General features: G+C 58.4%; 1 long non-coding RNA gene across 8 annotated transcripts in view; it reads right to left on the reverse strand.

Moving 5' to 3' along the window:
- The window catches only part of NPHP4, a 112,964-nt gene continuing 100,443 nt past the window's right edge, over positions 5,071 to 17,591 (reverse strand). For all 8 annotated transcript variants that reach the window (XR_002344866.1, XR_002344867.1, XR_002344865.1 and 5 more), the window contains 10 exons: positions 13,954 to 14,180; positions 13,665 to 13,851; positions 12,798 to 12,881; positions 9,174 to 9,330; positions 8,611 to 8,696; positions 7,957 to 8,042; positions 6,857 to 7,028; positions 6,095 to 6,274; positions 5,692 to 5,835; positions 5,071 to 5,535 (listed from right to left, as the gene is read on the reverse strand). This is a non-coding gene — a long non-coding RNA (nephrocystin 4). The remainder of the gene's footprint in view (positions 5,536 to 5,691; positions 5,836 to 6,094; positions 6,275 to 6,856; positions 7,029 to 7,956; positions 8,043 to 8,610; positions 8,697 to 9,173; positions 9,331 to 12,797; positions 12,882 to 13,664; positions 13,852 to 13,953; positions 14,181 to 17,591) is intronic.

A 17,591-nucleotide genomic window follows, 5' to 3' on the forward strand; every position in this document is an offset into this window, starting at 1 on the left:
CTTTTAAACACTCTCCTTGCCTCCCTACTCTCAGTCTCTTTGCCAAACTTTTTCTCCAGAGGGACAAGGACTGGGGGCCTCCACCAAGCCTGCTGGCCCTTGAGGTCTAGCGCTCTCAGCCCACAGCCACCCGAGAACAAGGCCACACCAGACACGGAGCCACGGGAACCCCTTACTCGAGGCCACTGGCTGTCTCCCTCTTCCTTCCTCTCTTCTTTATTTGTGCCGTTCTCAGCCCACGTCCCTGAAAACCAAACTGAAACCGCTACATCCAGGTAGCTGGGGGTGGGAGAGGCGTACACCCCCAGCCCTCCACACGGCACGGGCGCAAAAAATGTTGTGAAGGTAACAGAACCGCTATTTTCCCCAACCTCTTTGAACCTGAGGCAACAATTTTAAAAGGTGCCCTAATTTCTGTCTAAATAGAGACAAACACGGCGTTAAATCATCATCAGAAATGAGAAAAGCAAAGCGGCTAATCTGGCTTTCATTTGACTCCACTGAGTTAAAAGTAGCTTTTGGCAGGGGTGGGAGAAGGAGGGGCAGGAGGAAAGAAATAAAATCATCCTAAAAAAATGTCCTTGATGGAAACGATAATGCTCCCTTTGAAAGCTGGTGTGTCTTTGTGCGCGCGGGGAGAAAGCAGAAGCTCCCAGCCCTTATCGGGAGATCCCGGTGGTTGGGCCCGGCTTTCTCATGTAAATCGCCCAGCCGGCTGCAGACCCAGCTGGGCCAGGAGCGGGATCCAGCAATCCCACTCCTGGGCCTCTACCCAGAGAAAACCATGACTTGCAAAGACACATGTACTCCAATGTTCATTGCAGCACTCTTTTCAATAGCCAAAACGTGGAAACAGCCTAAATGTCCATCGACAGAGGACTGGATCAAGAAGATGTGGTACATATACACAATGGAATATTACTCGGCCATTAAAAAGAATGAAATACCAGCATTTTTTGCAACATGGATGGACCTAGAAACTATCATGCTAAGTGAAGTCAGCCATACAATGAGACACCAACATCCAATGCTTTCAGTGACATGTGGAATCTGAAAAAAGGACAGACGGAACTTCTTTGCAGAACAGATGCTGACTCACAGACATTGAAAAACTTATGGTCTCCGGAGGAGACAGTTTGGGGGGTGGGGGGATGTGCTTGGGCTGTGGGATGGAAATCCTGTGAAATCAGATTGTTATGATCATTATACAACTACAGATGTGACCAATTCATTTGAGTAATAAAAAAAAAAAAAAAGCAAAGGGAAAATACTAGTTCACGTCTAGACCGGCGGCTCAGAACACCTTGGGTTCACAAAGAAAGGAAGGAGGCCCCTCCTTTAGGAAGCACAGTGAACTTGACCTGGGTTCCGGCCCCGGCAGAACCCCGAGATGGCCCAATCACAGCCATGGTTTCCCTTCAACACTGAAAACTTCTCATCAAAGAAATCTCTGTTCTTTGTGGGGAGTTCCTGTCGTGGCCCAGGGGTAAACGCATCCGACTAGGAACCATGAGGTTGTGGGTTCGATCCCTGCCCTTGCTCAGTGGGTTAAGGATCCGGTGTTGCCGTGAGCTGTGGTGTAGGTTGCAGACGCGGCTCGGATCCCGCATTGCTGTGGCTCTGGCGCAGGCCGGCGGCTACAGCTCCGATTCGACCCCTAGCCCGGGAACCTCCATATGCCGTGGGAGCGGCCCTAGAAAAGGCAAAGACAAAAAGACAGAAAAAAAGAGAAAGAAATCTCTGTTCTTTGTGAGAAAAGATAAAAAAGGAGAAGGAAGGTAATGAACCTGACTAGGATCCATGAGGACGCAGGTTTGATCCCTGGCCTTGCCAGTGGGTTAAGGATCCAGTGTTGCCAGGAGCTACAGGGTAGGTCGCAGATGCAGCTCGGTCATAAAGGGAGGAGTTTCAATTCTTACCTGTGCCTAAGGGAAGGCTGCACATGCCAGGATGACCAAAAGGCCACAATTCCCTGGGAGAGAAGCAGGAAGCAGGGCAGAGGACTGCATCCCCTGGAGGTAAAGAACCCACTCTTCTGACTTAAAAAAGTGTGGACCACCCCACACTCCCTGCCCCCAGCTGAGCCCAGCTTCACCTGCCCCCCTGGTGCCAAGGTCTGTATCAGTGGGGAAATGCAGGTCACTAATTCGGCCCCCAGTCCTGGTCCCGAGGCGGGGAGTGTGTCCACCCCAGCACTGTCCCCACCACTTCATCGCAGATCAGCCCACAGCCCACCAGGCCCCTGCCCACCCCTGCCACCTGCTCCCACCCCTGCTCTGCTCAGTCACCTGCTTTTTGAAGTCAACCCCTCCCCCTTCCTCTTGCTGACTTGAGCACCGCGCCACTGTTGCTGTTTTACCCCCTTTTTACCATCTGAGTCCCACCAGGGGGTCAGCTCCTGACCCGGAGCAGTGACGGTGTCTGTCTCAGGTCACCACAGTGTCCCCAGTTCCTGCCTGGAGGAGCAGCCACAGTCCAGGTGAGATGGATGAGGGAACTAACCACGGGGGGTGAGGACCAGTGACCGAGCATCCCGGCTGGTGGCCTCTCTTGCCAAGGTGGCTGCTGCTTCCCTTTAGTGCCCAACCTCCTGCACGCACAGCCCACCCCACCCCCACCTCCAGCCAGAGCAGGGCCCCCGGGGGACGGCAGCCTGAGCTGGGGTACAGTCCCAGGGCTCCTGTGAGGATGGAGCCCAGAGCAGCAGGGCCTGCAAGCCCCCCATTCCAGTCTGTTTTACGGACCAGATGTGGGGCAAAGGCGCCCCAGGAGCTCATTCTGTGCGGACGAAATGGGCTCCCCAAACACGGCAGTCCCTGGATTTTCCGCCTCTTGGAAGCATCTGGAAATGGGAGGAGATGAAAATGAAGGGGTCCGTGCCTGCCCACCCATCACTGTGCTCCTCCTCCCACTGCCTCCTCCTCCCACCTGTCCTGCCCCCAGGACAGCAAGTCAGGAGGCTCCAGAGCCACCTTCCTTCCTGAAACACCCTCTACTGGAGCCGGGTCCCTGGTGGCAGTGCTCAGCCTGGCTGGGCCTGGACGGACCTGGGCAGGGACGAGCTGAGCTCTCACTGTGCGTGGGGCCGGTGTTCAAAATGCAGAGGCCGCCCTTTAAAAATCAATGCGGGAGTTCCCGTTGTGGTGCAGCGGAAACGAATCCGACTAGGAACCATGAGGTTTCGGGTTCGACCCCTGGCCTCGCTCAGTGGGTTAAGGATCCGGCATTGCCGTGAGCTGTGGTGTAGGTCACAGACACGGCTCGGATCCTGTTTGCTATGGCTGTGGTGTAGGCTGGCAGCTGTAGCTCTGATTAGACCCCTAGCCTGGGAACCTCCATATGCTGCAGGTGTGGCCCTCTAAAGAAAGAAAAAAACAAAAAATGTGAATAAAAGTCAATGCGAAGCCTCTGAACAACAGGCACAGGTGAACCCTGCCGGCTCTCGCATTGCAGACCCTCTTTTCCCCAGATTCACCCTCCACGTGGCTCCCAGGGGACGCGCCTGGCACGGGGAGGGCAGACCTGGAGGCAGGAGGTGGGGGCTGCGGAGGCCCCTCCTGAGGGTGTGGGAAATAGGCTCAGTGCCAGCCCCTAACCCCGCTGATGGGGCTGGAACTAAATCAGGTTCCACTCCCACCAGCCTCGGTCTGACCCTGGGCCGCCTTGACGGCCGTCCCTCTGAAGGGCCTGCCCGGTCCTTCCCCCGGGGGTTGCTCTTAATCATGGGAGCCCCCTGGGTTCGCAGTGCAGAGACCCTCCTCATCGTGGGCTTCTTTCCCTGGGGGTCCAGCTTCCGGTCTGCATCTCTGCAGGGCCGCCTGCTCACCAGCCCGGAGCCAGCAGCCAGGGCTCAGGCCCTTGCATCCTCCTTGTCCATCTCTCCAACAGACTAGAGGTAAGGTTTGGGCTTATAACCCGTCATCCAGCCTGTCACCGCCACCCGTGAGGATGCTTCCAGCTGGCCCACTTCTCGCCCCCTCACTGCCCAGTCCCCCAACCCCTCCCACCCTGCTGGCGATACCATCCCCCAAAGCCACTGGACACATGACCACCTGAAGGACAGACTACATTTCTTTCTTTTCTTTTCTTTTTTGTCTTTTTGCCTTTTCTAGGGCCGCTCCCGTGCATATGGAGATTCCCAGGCTAGGGGCCGAATCGGAGCTGGAGCCACCGGCCTACACCACAGCCACAGCAACACAGGATCCAAGCCGCGTCTGCAACCCACACCACAGCTCATGGCAACGCTGGATCCTTAACCCACTGAGCAAGGCCAGGGATCGAACCTGCAACCTCATGGTTCCTAATCGGATTTGTTAACCACTGCGCCACGATGGGAACTCCAAGACAGTATTTCTGAGACCCCTTGGAGTGGGGTGTGGCCATGTGCCCAGGTTCCAGGCACTGGGGTGGTGGTGGGCAGAATAATGACCCCCCCACCTCAGGCCCGACCCCATCCCTGGCAGCCGTGACCAAGTGACCCCCCACGAGGCAACACGGATGAAGGTACAGATTTTTTTTTTCCCTCTTTTTCTTTTTAGGGCCACACCTGCGGCATATGGAAGTCCCCAGGTTAGGGGTCAAATCAGAGCTGCAGCTGTCGGCCTACGCCACAGCCACAGCAACGTGGGACTGAGCCACATCTGTGACCTACACTGCAGCTTGCAGCAATGCCGGATCCTTAGCCCACTGAGCGAGGCCAGGGATTGAACCCACATCCTCATAGACACTATGTTGGTTTCTTAACTCACTAAGCCACAACAGGAACCCCAAGATACAGATCGAGACAGAACAGCTGTCTTGGATTCTCCAGGGTCCCAGTGTCATCAAAGGGCCTTACAGGGGGAAGTGCGGGGGCTGGGGGGAGCAGTGCAGAATCAAGAAGGACCCGTGACAACAAAAGCAGTGGCCTCCCCTCAGGTCAGGACTAAGGAGACTCGCCCACAAGCCATAGGCCACGTGACTGTCCCCCCGGCATGCCATCCTCCAGGGAAAACCAAACTTAGGCTGTCGACAGAAAACCTTGGACAATGGTGAAAACAGCAAAAAACACTCAAGAAAACCACCAAAAGAAAAGACTTGTAAAAATTTAATATTTCATAGAACTTTTTGAAAAAATATACCAGTATAAAATATTACATAGCAAATAATATGGTTTGTACAAAACTCAGTAAAAAAACATAATTTTGTCATTTAAAAAGATTCCTAAAATACATTTCGCTGAGAGCAAACCCTAATGTCATCGGGGGTGACAATCACCCTGGTGCCTCGGGGAGGGACGGGCTTTGGGGCCTGGCGGGGCCTGCCACGCGCCTGGCACCGGCAGCGGCCCTGCTGGCCTGGGCACCGGGAACCCATGGCGGAGGCGGGGGCGCCGAGTCGGCACCGGGGCAGCCTTCACTGGTAGGAGACTTTCACGCAGAAGGCCTCCTCAGTTTTGTCCTCGCGGTCGTTGATGTAGACCAGAATCTCCTCCTCCCCGGCCCGCTGACGGGGCACGAACCGCAGGCCGATGGTGTAGGTCTCTCCTCCCCCGACCTGTAAGAAGCACCGCGGTCCCAGCGCCCACCCCCGCCGGCCTCTCTCCTCCAGCAGCTTCCGCGCGGCCAAACCCGTGCTGGCCCGCAGGCTCCAGGCACAGGCGGACGCTCTCAGCCGCCGCACCCAGACCCGCTGCCCACGCAGCCCCCACACCTGGAAGGCATCCTCCTGGAAGCGCAGCAGGTCAGGGTGGTCACTGCACAGGCGGTAGGCCCTCCGCGTCGGGTAGGGGTTGGTGTAGGTGATGCGTTTGTGGGCGCCCTTTGCTCCCCCCGCAGCCAGCGTGATCTCGAAGGCCTGCGGGAGGGCAGCGTGGGCTAGCTCCTCCCCGAACACGGCCCCAGCCCTGCCCTGGGCCCCCCGGGGCTGGACACCTCCACGAATAGGTCAGACAGGCCTCGAGCACCTGGCCCAGGGGATTCACGGGACAGGAACAAACACCCCCTCCCCAGATTCCCAGCCAGAAAGGGAGGGGGTGGCTGGCCAGATCAGGGGACCGGGTGACCATCAGGGGACCCAGCACCAGGCCGTGTGGCCGGCACATCGCGCATCAGACCTTGGAGATGAGAGGCAGGCGGCAGGAGAGGCACACGAGCCACGAGGCCACCAGCTGGTGGGCATCCACGTCGACCAGGTTGAGGTGCACGAACCGGCTGCCAGGCCGGAGGGGCCTCACGGCCACGTGCAGGTCCTGTACCGCGTGAGGCGGCAGCACGAAGACCCCTTTGGGGTCCGTCTTCAGGGGCAACAGAGAAGCAGGTGGGGGGCAGCTCCTCGAGCCGTGGAGTGGGGGCTGTCCGGGTGCCCGTGGCCCCGGGGGGGCTGAGAGTACCCCAGGGGAGCCCAGGGTTCGGGGTGAACACCTGCGCCAGCCCAAGGTCCGAAGTGAAAGGGCCACACCTGAGGCCAGACCGCCAGTGCCAGAGCCACGGCAGGTCACAGGCTGTGTCCCCCCTGTGGGGGGCAAGTCCCCACCCACGTAGCCGTGACCCCCTAGGTGCCCGAGCTGCCACAGCAGACAGGGCTGACCACACCACGGCTCTAAACTCTGGCGGCCCTCACTGCCCAGACGTGAGCCTGAGGCCGAGCTACTTCCAGGGTCACTACTGATACCCTCCCCCCAACAATTCTACAACTTGGCCTTCAGGGTTCACATGTCCCTCCTCCCAGGCTGGCACCTCGGATAAAGGCGATGTGCAGGAAGATCAGGCCAAGTCTTGGGGACCCAGCACAGGGCCGCAGCCTGACCCCCGCCCCTCCCGGAGCGGCCAGGAACGGAGGAGGCTGGGGACCCCCACGAGACCCCCCGAGGCCGTACCGTCAGCTCCTGGGGGTGTGAGCTGAAAGCTTTCACTTTCCTAACCGTCTGGGTCCCCCGAAGGACAAGGGACAGGCGGGTGCGCTGGCCCGTGACACAGGAGACGTCCACGCGCTGCAGGGAGTGGAGGTGGACCTGCCAGGTCTGGACGGGCGTCGCCAGCCAGTGGTCCCTGCGAGGGACAGAAGCCAGTCACAGTCGGCGGGGGACGGTGCCCTGACCTCGAGAGAGGAGCGGAAGAGGCCGAGAAGGCGGCCGTCACCCCCTACGGCCACCTTCCTCCAGGAGAGGTTCCCAGGAGAGGCGGCCCCTGCGGGGCTTGACCCTGAACAGAGACCCCGAGTGAGTGACGACGTGGGCATCTGCACCCAGGCCAGCTCCCTCCCAAACCAGGCCCAGAGCAATGACCACGGGCGGCAGGGCCTGGATGAGAACATGGACGTGGCGGTCCCACAGGCCTGAGCCCAGGGCCCTGCACCCTCCGCCTGGTGCCCGGGGACACTGACCCTTGGTTGTAAAATGGGCTTGGCGACGCTGCCCCTGGGGTGTGACGAGGACAACGTTCTGAGACCACCCCACGGCGCGAGCAGACCTGGCACAGCCCCCAGCCGGGACAGGCACTGGGTTCAGGGGACCCCACCCCATCCTCAGGCGGCCCCAGGCCTTCCAGCCTGCAGCAGTTTTCAAGGGTCTCTTAGAGGAAAAGGCAGAGGGACCGGGGTCCCTACGCCTGGCGAGAAGCAAAGGGGCGAGGCCATCACTTCCTCGGGCATCAAAGGACTACCGCCCACAGTCCCTCAATCTCAGGAGGGGACCACTGGGACAGGGGCTGCCTGGCCGGCCTGGCACTGTCTGGGGACAGAAGTGGCCTTGAGTTTCTCTCTAGCTGGACTTCCAATGTGTCCCTCAGGCCGGTGGCACCCTTGCAAGCCCCCTGCCAGTCTGAGACCCTTACCGCAAGTGACCAAGACCCAGTGGCCTCCCCCATCACAAGTCTAGGAACAGCCGGGGCTGGCCCGCTTCCAGAGCCACCAGCGGTCCCCAGCCTGCCTCCCCACCCCTCTCCCACCCCTCTAGGCCTCCAGGGCCCCCGTACTTGCCTGTAAATGGTGACGAAGAAGTCCTTGACCTCCGGGCTTGGACCACTGGCCACCTTCAGAAACACGTCGCGGGGCTCCCCAGGGCCCTGGCAGACAGTGGGGGCGTCACAGGAAAGCCGCTGCCTCCCTGGCCTGACCCCGGCCGCCCAAGCCCCCAGGAGGCGGACACAGGTGTGAACCAGGCCCCCCCACCCTCCCCTAACACATTTTTAATTTCCTGCACTAGGCACCATTCACTTCTTTTTTTTCACTGCAAGAGAAAATCATTAACTTCTTGATTTCACATTGAGCTTCATAATTATATTCTGCAGGAGATCTTATCCAGTTTCCTAACCGGTCCTAACATAATCATGGCCGTTATCCTTACACAATGGCAATTAATAAGTGCCTTAATTATCGCTCACTTTACTCAGTTTGCCCATGCCTTTTTTTTTTTTAATTTAAATTCAGATAATCAAGGAACTGATCTGCCAGCAGAAAAAACGAAGACGCATTCAGAAAGCTCTCAGGAGGGTGTCGGAATAGCCCCTTAGCACCTCAGACAGACACCGTTAAGCAAAAACCTAAACTGACGCGGTGCGGGAGGCCAGGGCGCGGACGGTGGCCAGGGCCTCGTGGGCAAGCGTCTTTCCGGCTCAGGGATGCAGAACTCACCACGTTCTGGGCCTCACAAATGACATTCGGGTCGCTACATCGGACGTGGACCGGGGGGTCCTCGCCGGACAACCCCACAGGAGCACCTGGAGCGAGATCACGACAGCTATGTCTTCCCGCAGCCTGGGCCGTCGCAGGCGCTCAACACCCGCTGGGGGACCGACACGCTGGGGGCACCGCGGAGCAGGGGGCCGGACGTGGACTCGGTTCTGCTCCAAAAGGCGCCAGACAGAACCGAGATGGGTCTGCAGGTGGAGGGCCGCCTGGCCAGCTGGCCAGGCCCAGGGTTGAGGGGGGCTCAGAGTCTGACCCCTGAGGCGTGGCAGCCTTCCCAGGGCTGTGACTTCAGGAGGATGGGACCGGCCGGCCAAGGAGGAGGGAAGAGCACCCTGTCACCTCAGAGGAGGCGGGACGGCCACCCTGTCAACGGCTTTCCAGCCGTGCCCCACGCGGTGCAAGAGCATCACGGGGTGGCGCAAGGAGGCCCCGTGTCACCCTTGGGGGGGAAGCCCTTTCTGCCTGCTGAACCTGCCAAACGCAGCTGTGGGGACAGCGGGACCTGCCTGGAAGCGTGTGCCAGGGGGGCAGGCGGATGGCCTTCTTCAGGAAGGTGAGCTCCGGGTGGTAGAAGCGAAAGACCTGGTCCACCACGTGCGGCTGCGTCTCCACTGTCAGGCAGAGAACGGCCAGGGGCTTGCCACTGCCCGTGCGGAACAGCACCTGCCAGGAGAGCGGGAGGCCTGGGATGCAGGGCCCAGGACCCCCAAGGGGTCCACTCGCCCCTGCGAGGCGGGAAGGACAGGGAGGTCAGAGTGCAGGCACTGGGTCTGCACCAGCCCATTCCCAGCCCGCAGGGAGGGAACCAGCCCAGGGTCCCGACACATGGACCATGACAGCTGCTGCTCCTGCCACTTCCCGTGGGGCAGGCGCCTGCCAAGAAGGTCAGTGAGAAAGGCCTGTAGCCCCAAGTCCCCCTCCAACGTGCCCGCTGCCTGCAAGCTGGGAGGTGGTCCCAGAAAGATCGGGACCCTGACCTCGCCAGGGCCTCATGGGCAGGGACAGAGCGTGCCTGCACAAGCTCTTTGACCCCAGGCTATAAACAAGGGCTGTGCCTAGAAATACAAACTTTTTTTTAATGGCCACGTCCAAGGCACACGGAAGTTCCAGGGCCAGGGACTGAACCCGAGCCACAGCTGTGGCAATGCCAGATCCTAAACCCACGGCGCCAGGCCAGGGATCAAACCTGCACCTTCGCAGCGACCTGAGCCACTGCAGTCAGATTCTTAACTCACTGCGCCACAGCAAGAACACCCACAGTTCTCTTTAAAAAAAAGTTACCTACTTAAAAAAAAAAAAAAAAAAGGATCTGTGTTTCTGGCTCAGCAATAATGAACCTGACTAGTATCCATGAGGACGTGGGTTCGATCCTGGCCTCACTCAGTGGGTAAAGGGTCCGGCGTTGCTGCGAGCTGTGGTGTAGGTCGCAGACGTGGCTTGGATTCTGCATGGTTGCGGCTGTGGTGCAGGCCTGCAGCCGTAGCTCCAATTAGGCTCCTAGCCTGGGAACTTCCACATGCTGCAGGTGCAGCCCTAAAAAGCCAAAAAAAAAAAAAAAAGTCTATGTGCAAAAGAGAGCCTGACTGGGAAACCAATGGAGCAGGTATCTTTCTTCCAGGACTCAGTCGGCCCAGTGAGCTCTCTCCGGGCCCAGGATGGAGGGCGGCACACAGCCAACTCCAAGGCCAGGAACCTTCCCATCGGACAAACCTTCCACGGAGGAAGGATGCTCTTCTACTTTGGAGGGTTTTCACAGGAAAGCTTTTCGTCGTGTAATCAGATGAATTCTAACTGGGCAGCTACCCACCTGCCCAGTGGCCACGATGGCTTAGACCTGGCGCGCAGAGCATGCCGCCCAGCTCTCTGTGCCCTCAGCACCCCCCCCCCAGAAAGCCCCTCCGGAATTCAAGGTCACTGTCCCCATTTTTCTTCCGCAGTCACCCCTCTTCTGGCCTCCAAGCGACATGTGTTGGTCTTGCCCACACACCTGGAGGGGACCAAGGCCGTGAAAGAGGAGGAAAGCTGGGGCAGGCCCAGCAGACACACCATGTGACCCTGAGTGGGTGAGGGATCCAGATGGGATATCTGGCGAAATGTGAGCGGGGTCTGTGAGGGGATTACATCAGTGTCCTGATTCTCCTGCCTCTGCTGTTGTTATTTTCAGGACACAGGAGCCCTGCGTTTCATGGGGCAATGGGCTATTTGGTCGATAAGTTATTCTCAAACTTTTCTGGAAAAAATAAGGATAAATAGAGACACAGATGAGACGCCAAGTGTGAAGTGTCAACAACTGGAAAACCTGGGTAAATAACAGATGGGAATTCTTTGTTCTATGTTATAACTTTTCTCTCCATTTGAGATGATTTCAAAATAAAAAGGGTTTTTTGGTTGAGTTTTTTTGTTTGTTTGGTTGGTTGGTTTTTGGTTTTTGGTTTCTTTTGCGCAGGCACTAACTTGAAAGCGATAGCAGTGGCCAGAGAGAGGACAGTTTTATCACCCAGTGCCTGGCACTCCACAAATATCAAACCACACGTTCTCACTAAGACTCCAAAAACCAAACCATCTTTGGAGGTTCCCAGGGCACAGCTCAGTATTTTAAAAATTGATCAATAGGGAGTTCTCTGGTGGCCTAGTGGTTCAGGACTTGGCATTGTCACTGCTGTGGCTCAGGAACTGCCCATGGGCAAGGCCAAAAAAAATTTTTTTTGATAAGTAAGAGGAAAGAATCCAACGTCTACCATGCCTTTCTGGGATGAAATATATTTCAGAGTAAGGCAACTCCCAAGACGGGAAGTTCCTGTTTGTAGAAGTATCACAGGTAATAAGTACCAGAAAGAGAGGCACAATTTCACCATTTTCCGTCCTGACAGGGTGAAAGATGTGGGCAGTGGAACCCTAGGACAGATCGTGCCACCAGCATAACCAGCCACTGTGGGTTCCGCGGGTGTTGCAGGGGTCAGTCACCGAGCCTGGCCCCGCCTGGCGACTCCAGGGACAGAGCGCCGAGGACAGCAGCCCCGATCCCACAAACCCACGGTAAAGACGAGTGAGCATGGGCTCCATCTGGCATCTGACGACTTCCTGCTAACTTGGGGGCCGAGGTGATGGCACGTAGCCAGGCTTAAAAAAGTCCTCCGCTGTTAGAGATACGTCCTGAAGTAACCATGAGCAAACGCGCAAGACATAGCTGGGAGATGTTTAAAAACTCCAAATTCACATAATAAGGAAAAATGTACTGGCCTCTCGGATTTTATCTACAGGTTGAATAAAAAACTAACATATTTCTTAGACAAAGGCAAAACTGTGGCTCCACTTTTACATAAAACACAGCAAATCTCCCTGCTGATGGGGCCACGGGCACAGGGCTGCCGCCCGGTGGGACAAAGGGAGCGGGACTCAGGAACGCAGGGCTGCAACCGGAGGCCAGCTCCTCGGTCTGGGACCACACCAGCGTCTGTCCTCAGGGCGAGGGGGAAGCGGTTCTGTTTCTACTTTCAACCCACCACAAAAAGCATCTGCCTACCCCCAAAATAAATAAACAAGTCAGAAATTCCTATAAAACGACCGCATTCCAAGCTCTGCTAGGGACATCCTATTGGCAGGTAGGCGGTTGATAAGTGTGCCTTGCAAACTGCTATCCCCTGTAGGTGGCACTGGAGACAGAGTCCTGTTTCCTTTGAAGTAACCCCTCTCCCTCACACACACACACACACACACACACACACACACACACACACACTTGGATCCTACACGACACAGGAAGGCTGTGATCGGGGTCAGAGGGGTGGTGGGACCCTGGACGTGGGGGCTGCATGCAGTGACGCCTGCAGCAGGCACTGGGTGTTGGCTTCACACCCAGAGCTGCCACATAGCCAGGTGCCAGGAGCTGTGTCCATGCTAGATACCAGCCCAGAGGCCAGACCAATGTCCAGCTGAAGCTGTCGTGGTCCTGCTGGGACAGGTGAAGTCCCCTCCGAGGGCCATGCCCCGCTCCCACCCAGGCCCAGCCCAGACCTCTGCCCTCCAGGAGGCGCAGCAGAGCACAGAGGGGCCAGACCCCAGCACAGTTGGCTGGCACCACGGGACCTGGGAACACCGGGTGGAGAGGCCTGCTGTCTCTGCCCCCTTACCTTGGCGTGTTTGGTGGGCAGCATGCTGGCCTTGCAAGGCGACTCGGCGTCTGTGTCCTGCTCGGATCTCAGCTCAGCGGAGGCCTGCGAGAAACCGGTCAGCAGCACTCAGGCTGTGAGACGGGGCCCAGGGTGACAGGCACTTGCCCTCCTTGTAGGGCCTTGTACCTGAGGAACAGTGGCCACCCTGGGCCCAGGGTCCCCGAATCTCATTCACTCTCACAGCGACCCCCCCCCCACCCCAGCGGCAGCTGTTATCAGCCAACCCCACGGCCCCAAAGAGGAAGCAGAGGCCGCCACGAGCTGGGGGGGGTCAGACCCGGTAACCCGGCTCCACCCAAAGCAGAGGCCTGGCGTCTTTGCCATCCTGATGACCTCCTGTCCCCAAAGAGCCGACGCCGAAACCCGGGAGCCTCGCGCCCACCTCAGGGACTATCAGCCTACAGAGCTGACCTCATAAGGTCAAAAGAGAGAAACGCAGGCCGCGCCCGCCACATCACACACACATGTGTGGCCCGCACCCCTGCAGGGCATCTCCAAGTCTCTGCAGTTCACGCTGCATAAGAAGCAGGCAGATGGCAGTAACTATACAACAGAAAATGCTGGCAAATTTCAACCCGCCAGCCCTCCTGAGGTTTAAGAAAGGCCCTCTTAGCTGCTTAAGAGCAGGTGGTCTAGCCTTTGCTGAGGCCACCTCGCAGGGCACGTGAGACCAGGGCTACAGCACAGAGCAGGTGCCAGGGCACATCAAGGGGCAGGTGCCGCAGTCCTCCCCATCGCACAGAAGCACATGGGAAACGCCAAGAGGACCCTGAACCCCCACATTACGTAGAGCAGCCCCGCCGCAGGGCAGACGGGCTTCCGTACCTGCGCGGAGGCGTGCGGCCCCGCGGAGAAGGTCTGGTATTTGAAGGGGACGTGGGCGGTCTCCCCGGGGCGCAGGAAGAGCTGGGGGGCCAGGCGGCCCCGCTGGTGGAACATGTCCTCCTCCAGGGGCGTGTGCAGGGCGGCGGCGTCCTTGAAGTACCTCCACTCCTGACTGTCCAGGATGACGCTGCAGGGAGGGGACAGCGCAGGGGCACCTCCTGCCGGGCCTGGCCCCGGGGCGTCGCCCCCACCCGCCGGGCCCGCGGCCCCCAGGGAGCGCCCCCCCCACCTGAGCTCAGGACTGTCCACCTCGACCGTCACCGTGTGCTGCGTGGTGTGGGGGTTCCGAAGAGCGAACTCGAAGAACTCGGCGGCGCCCAGGGTGACGCGCAGGGTGTGGCGCGTGGTGATGGCAGCGCTGAGCGCGCCGGCGATGCTCTCGGCCTTCGTGCGCTCCCGGTAGGCTGCGATGACCTGCAGGTCTCGGGCGTGCTGGGCGCGGGCGCTCTGCTGGGCCTGCGGACACGGGGCCTCACACACCCTCGGGGCTGTTTTCTGGTCCCCACCCCACCCCAGAATCGCCACCGCCCGCTTCCTTGGCACAGGGTCACTGGGTCGGGTGGGACTGGCCTACCTCCCACTCTGGGTGACAGGGACTGGGGCTGCCTGTCTACCCATGGGGAGCAGGGTCTGCTTTATGCCCCCCACCCCACGACAACCACCACCCCACCCTCCCCAGGCACGGCTGGAAATTAAAAGCAGAGATGGCCGTTAACAAGGAAATAACAGCCCCCAGACAGACTCCCTGGCCACATCCAGCGTGGCAGCCAGAGTCCAGCCAGTGAGCGGAGTCCAGGAGGGGCTGTGGCTGAGCCTGACCGACCCCAGGTTCAGCACAGACCCTCCACCCACCTCCTCCTCAAATGCTCCAAGTTTCCATGGGGGGGGCACCCAGATTTTAGAGGCTGGACAGGGGCTTATTTTTCTTCTGCACCTTGTAGCAAAAAGTGGGGCCTGTCGGAGGCTCCTTGGCCAAGACCTTTCAGTGCTGATCCTTCCAGGTCAGGGTAGGGGGCGGGGTGGGGGGGCATCTAAACGCCTTTAAATGCAAAAGGCGAGGACCAAATCTGATGTCTGATTAAATTACTTTGGATGTGGACTTTCCAAAACTTGGGCCGTTTCCCAGCAAGGGCATCGAAGCTGAGCCTTTGGTTTCTTCCTGGGGATTTGAAAACGGGAGCGCCATCATGGTCACACTGGCGTTCATTTTTGTCTTTTTAGGGCCGCACCTGCAGCAAGTGGAAGTTCCCAGGCTAGAGGTTGAATTGGAGCTGCAGCTGCTGGCCTGCACCACAGCCACAGCAACACGGAATCCGAGCCGCATCGGTCACCTACACCACAGCCACAACACGGGATCCTTAACCCACTGAGCGAGGCCAGGGATCGAAGCTGCATCCTCACAGAGAATATGTTGGGTTCTTAATCTGCTGAGCCACAACGGGAACTCCATCCTGGGCATTTTATGATGAGAGCTTCCGGATGTAAGGAAGCCTCTGCCAGGCTGTGCTGGATAACACAGCCAGACACGACTTCAGATGAGAAATGGACAGAGAGCTGCTTTTCAGTCCTGAACTGAGACAGTGCTTGTTCCGACCCACTTCCGAGTGGAGGGGACAGGCCTATAGAGGCCCCGGGATGAGGGCTCGAGGGGAAGAGGCCACATGAAGATGGGTGTCAGACTAGCCTGTCAGAGTGACTGCCGGGCACAGCGACAGCCACTCCCTGGTTTCCCTGGGCTGATGGGCCAGAGCCACGGGCAGAGGCGGTGTGGCCCCAGGACACCAAGCGCCCACCTGCTCCTGGGCAGGCGGCAAGGCCGGCGAGAAACAGCCGCCCATGGAGGTGCCAGCAGCTGTCTGGCTCAACCTGGACTGCAAGTCTGTCGCTAACCCCAGGACCAGCATCAGGGATGCCCTGTACAGACACAAACCCATCCTCCGGCATCAGCTTTTATCAATAAAACAGAAGTGACGCTTTGGTCTCTTTCTGCCGTGGTCCTGGAGGAAAGGTTTCTTAATCCAGAGCCCCTGCAGGCAAAGGTGATGACACGGGTTGGACCCCTCAGACCCCGAGATTCGCACTGTGGGCCCCGTGACAGGCCCCAGGGACGAGCACATCACCCACCCAGAGCGCTGAGACAGGTGAACCCCTGGCTGGCATTTCTGGAAAGCAAAGCTCTCTCCCCCATAGCACTTGGCACAGTGACAACACAGCACCTGGGACCAGTGCTGCCAGTCTGCCACTTTGTGGGGCAATCCTGGAGCTGCTGGGGTTCGCCCTATGGGGTGTGCAGAGGGCAGAGGAGGCAGCGACTGTCCCAGGCGCTGCCCAGAGGAGGCCAAGTGACCCTCAAAGGCCTGCGACTGTCCTGGGGCGCAGCAGGGATCTCAACACAGGCCTCGGCCCCACACTCTGTGCTCCTGGCCCCGAGGCCACACCCCCTCCCCCAAGGGGCCCCGAGGCCACACCCCCTCCCCCAAGGGGCCCCGAGACCCTCAGCCTCCCGGAGACCATCAGGAGAGACAGCTGCCCTCAGCTGTCCTCCGCCTCCCTGTGCGTGACCCCGGTGCCACGCGGTTCCACACACCGGTCCTGCATGCAGAGGGACAGCTGAGACACGGTCAGTTCTCTTCCCAAGGGCTCAGTGACTTCATATGATTCCCACCCCTTCCTCAAAAGCTCTGGAAGGGAGGGAGACTACCACGCATTTGATAAATCAAGTTACTTTCACCTCAGAATTCTCCCAGGCTACAAACCCAGGAAATCATTACAATTTAGTGGAAATTTTTCTCGCATTTAGAAATCCAATTACTTCCAAATTCACTGCTGTATTCAAAATGAGGGTTCTAAGCTGTTGATTTCTCTATCAGAACATATCAAATAAGAGGAAACCAGCCAAATTAATCATAATAACGACGAGGGTAAGAACAAGACTGGCAGCTATGGGACTGCAGACTTGCCCTTCTCGAGGCCTGAGCGCTCGGAGGAGGGACCGCTGGTGACCCAGGTGACAGCGGACGGAGCCTCAGAGGTTGCAGAGGAGGGGCAGCCTGGGTGCCCTGTGGCCGGTGGGGGAAGCCTGTCCCCAGCCCAGCCCTCGGGGCCAGCCACCCTTCGAGGTGTTGTCACAGCCACAGCTGCCCCTCAGCCAGCAAGACTCTGGCCCCTCCACCCAAGGACCCGGCCAGTCCAACCAGTGGTCTGGGCCCCCAGCCTGTGTGCCCTCCCCAGTGCCCTATCCTTCCCCACTGGACCCAAGAGTCTTTTGCCTGTTGGTTTATATCCCCTTCCTCCGAGGCACCCCTAAGGGCAGGGCCCTTGCCACCTATGCAGGCACGGAGGGAGGGCCCCGCACGCTGACTGCTGCCCAAGAGGACACAGGCCTGGCCCCTGAGAAGGACGGTGTCTCTTCAGACACTGTCCTGCCTGGATGCAGAGCCAGAGGACCCCCAGGCCCTTGTGGCTTCTTTATTCCAGAAACTCATGAGGTGCAACCATTCTCTCCTCCCACCTCTTAGCTGCAAAATTTACAGGACTTTGGAGTTCCCACGGTGGCTCAGTGGTAACAAACCCAACTAGAATGCGTGAGGACGTGGGTTCGATCCCTGGCCTTGCTCAGTGGGTTAAGGATCTGGCATTGCTGTGGCTGTGGTGTAGGCTGGCAGCTGCAGCTCTAATTAGACCCTAGCCTGGGAACCTCTATATGCCATGGGTGGGGCACTAAAAGACCAAAAAAAAAAAAAAAAAAAAAATGACAGGATCTTATTTAGATTTTTAGTCAAAAATGGGCATTTTTCTGATCAGAATGAGTGCTGCGACCATCCGCGATTTAGAAGTCATTCCTGGCTCTGCTCCCCAAACCCAGAG

Source organism: Sus scrofa, chromosome 6 (assembly GCF_000003025.6).
Source record: "Sus scrofa isolate TJ Tabasco breed Duroc chromosome 6, Sscrofa11.1, whole genome shotgun sequence".
In the NCBI taxonomy this organism is placed as follows: Eukaryota; Metazoa; Chordata; class Mammalia; order Artiodactyla; family Suidae; genus Sus; species Sus scrofa.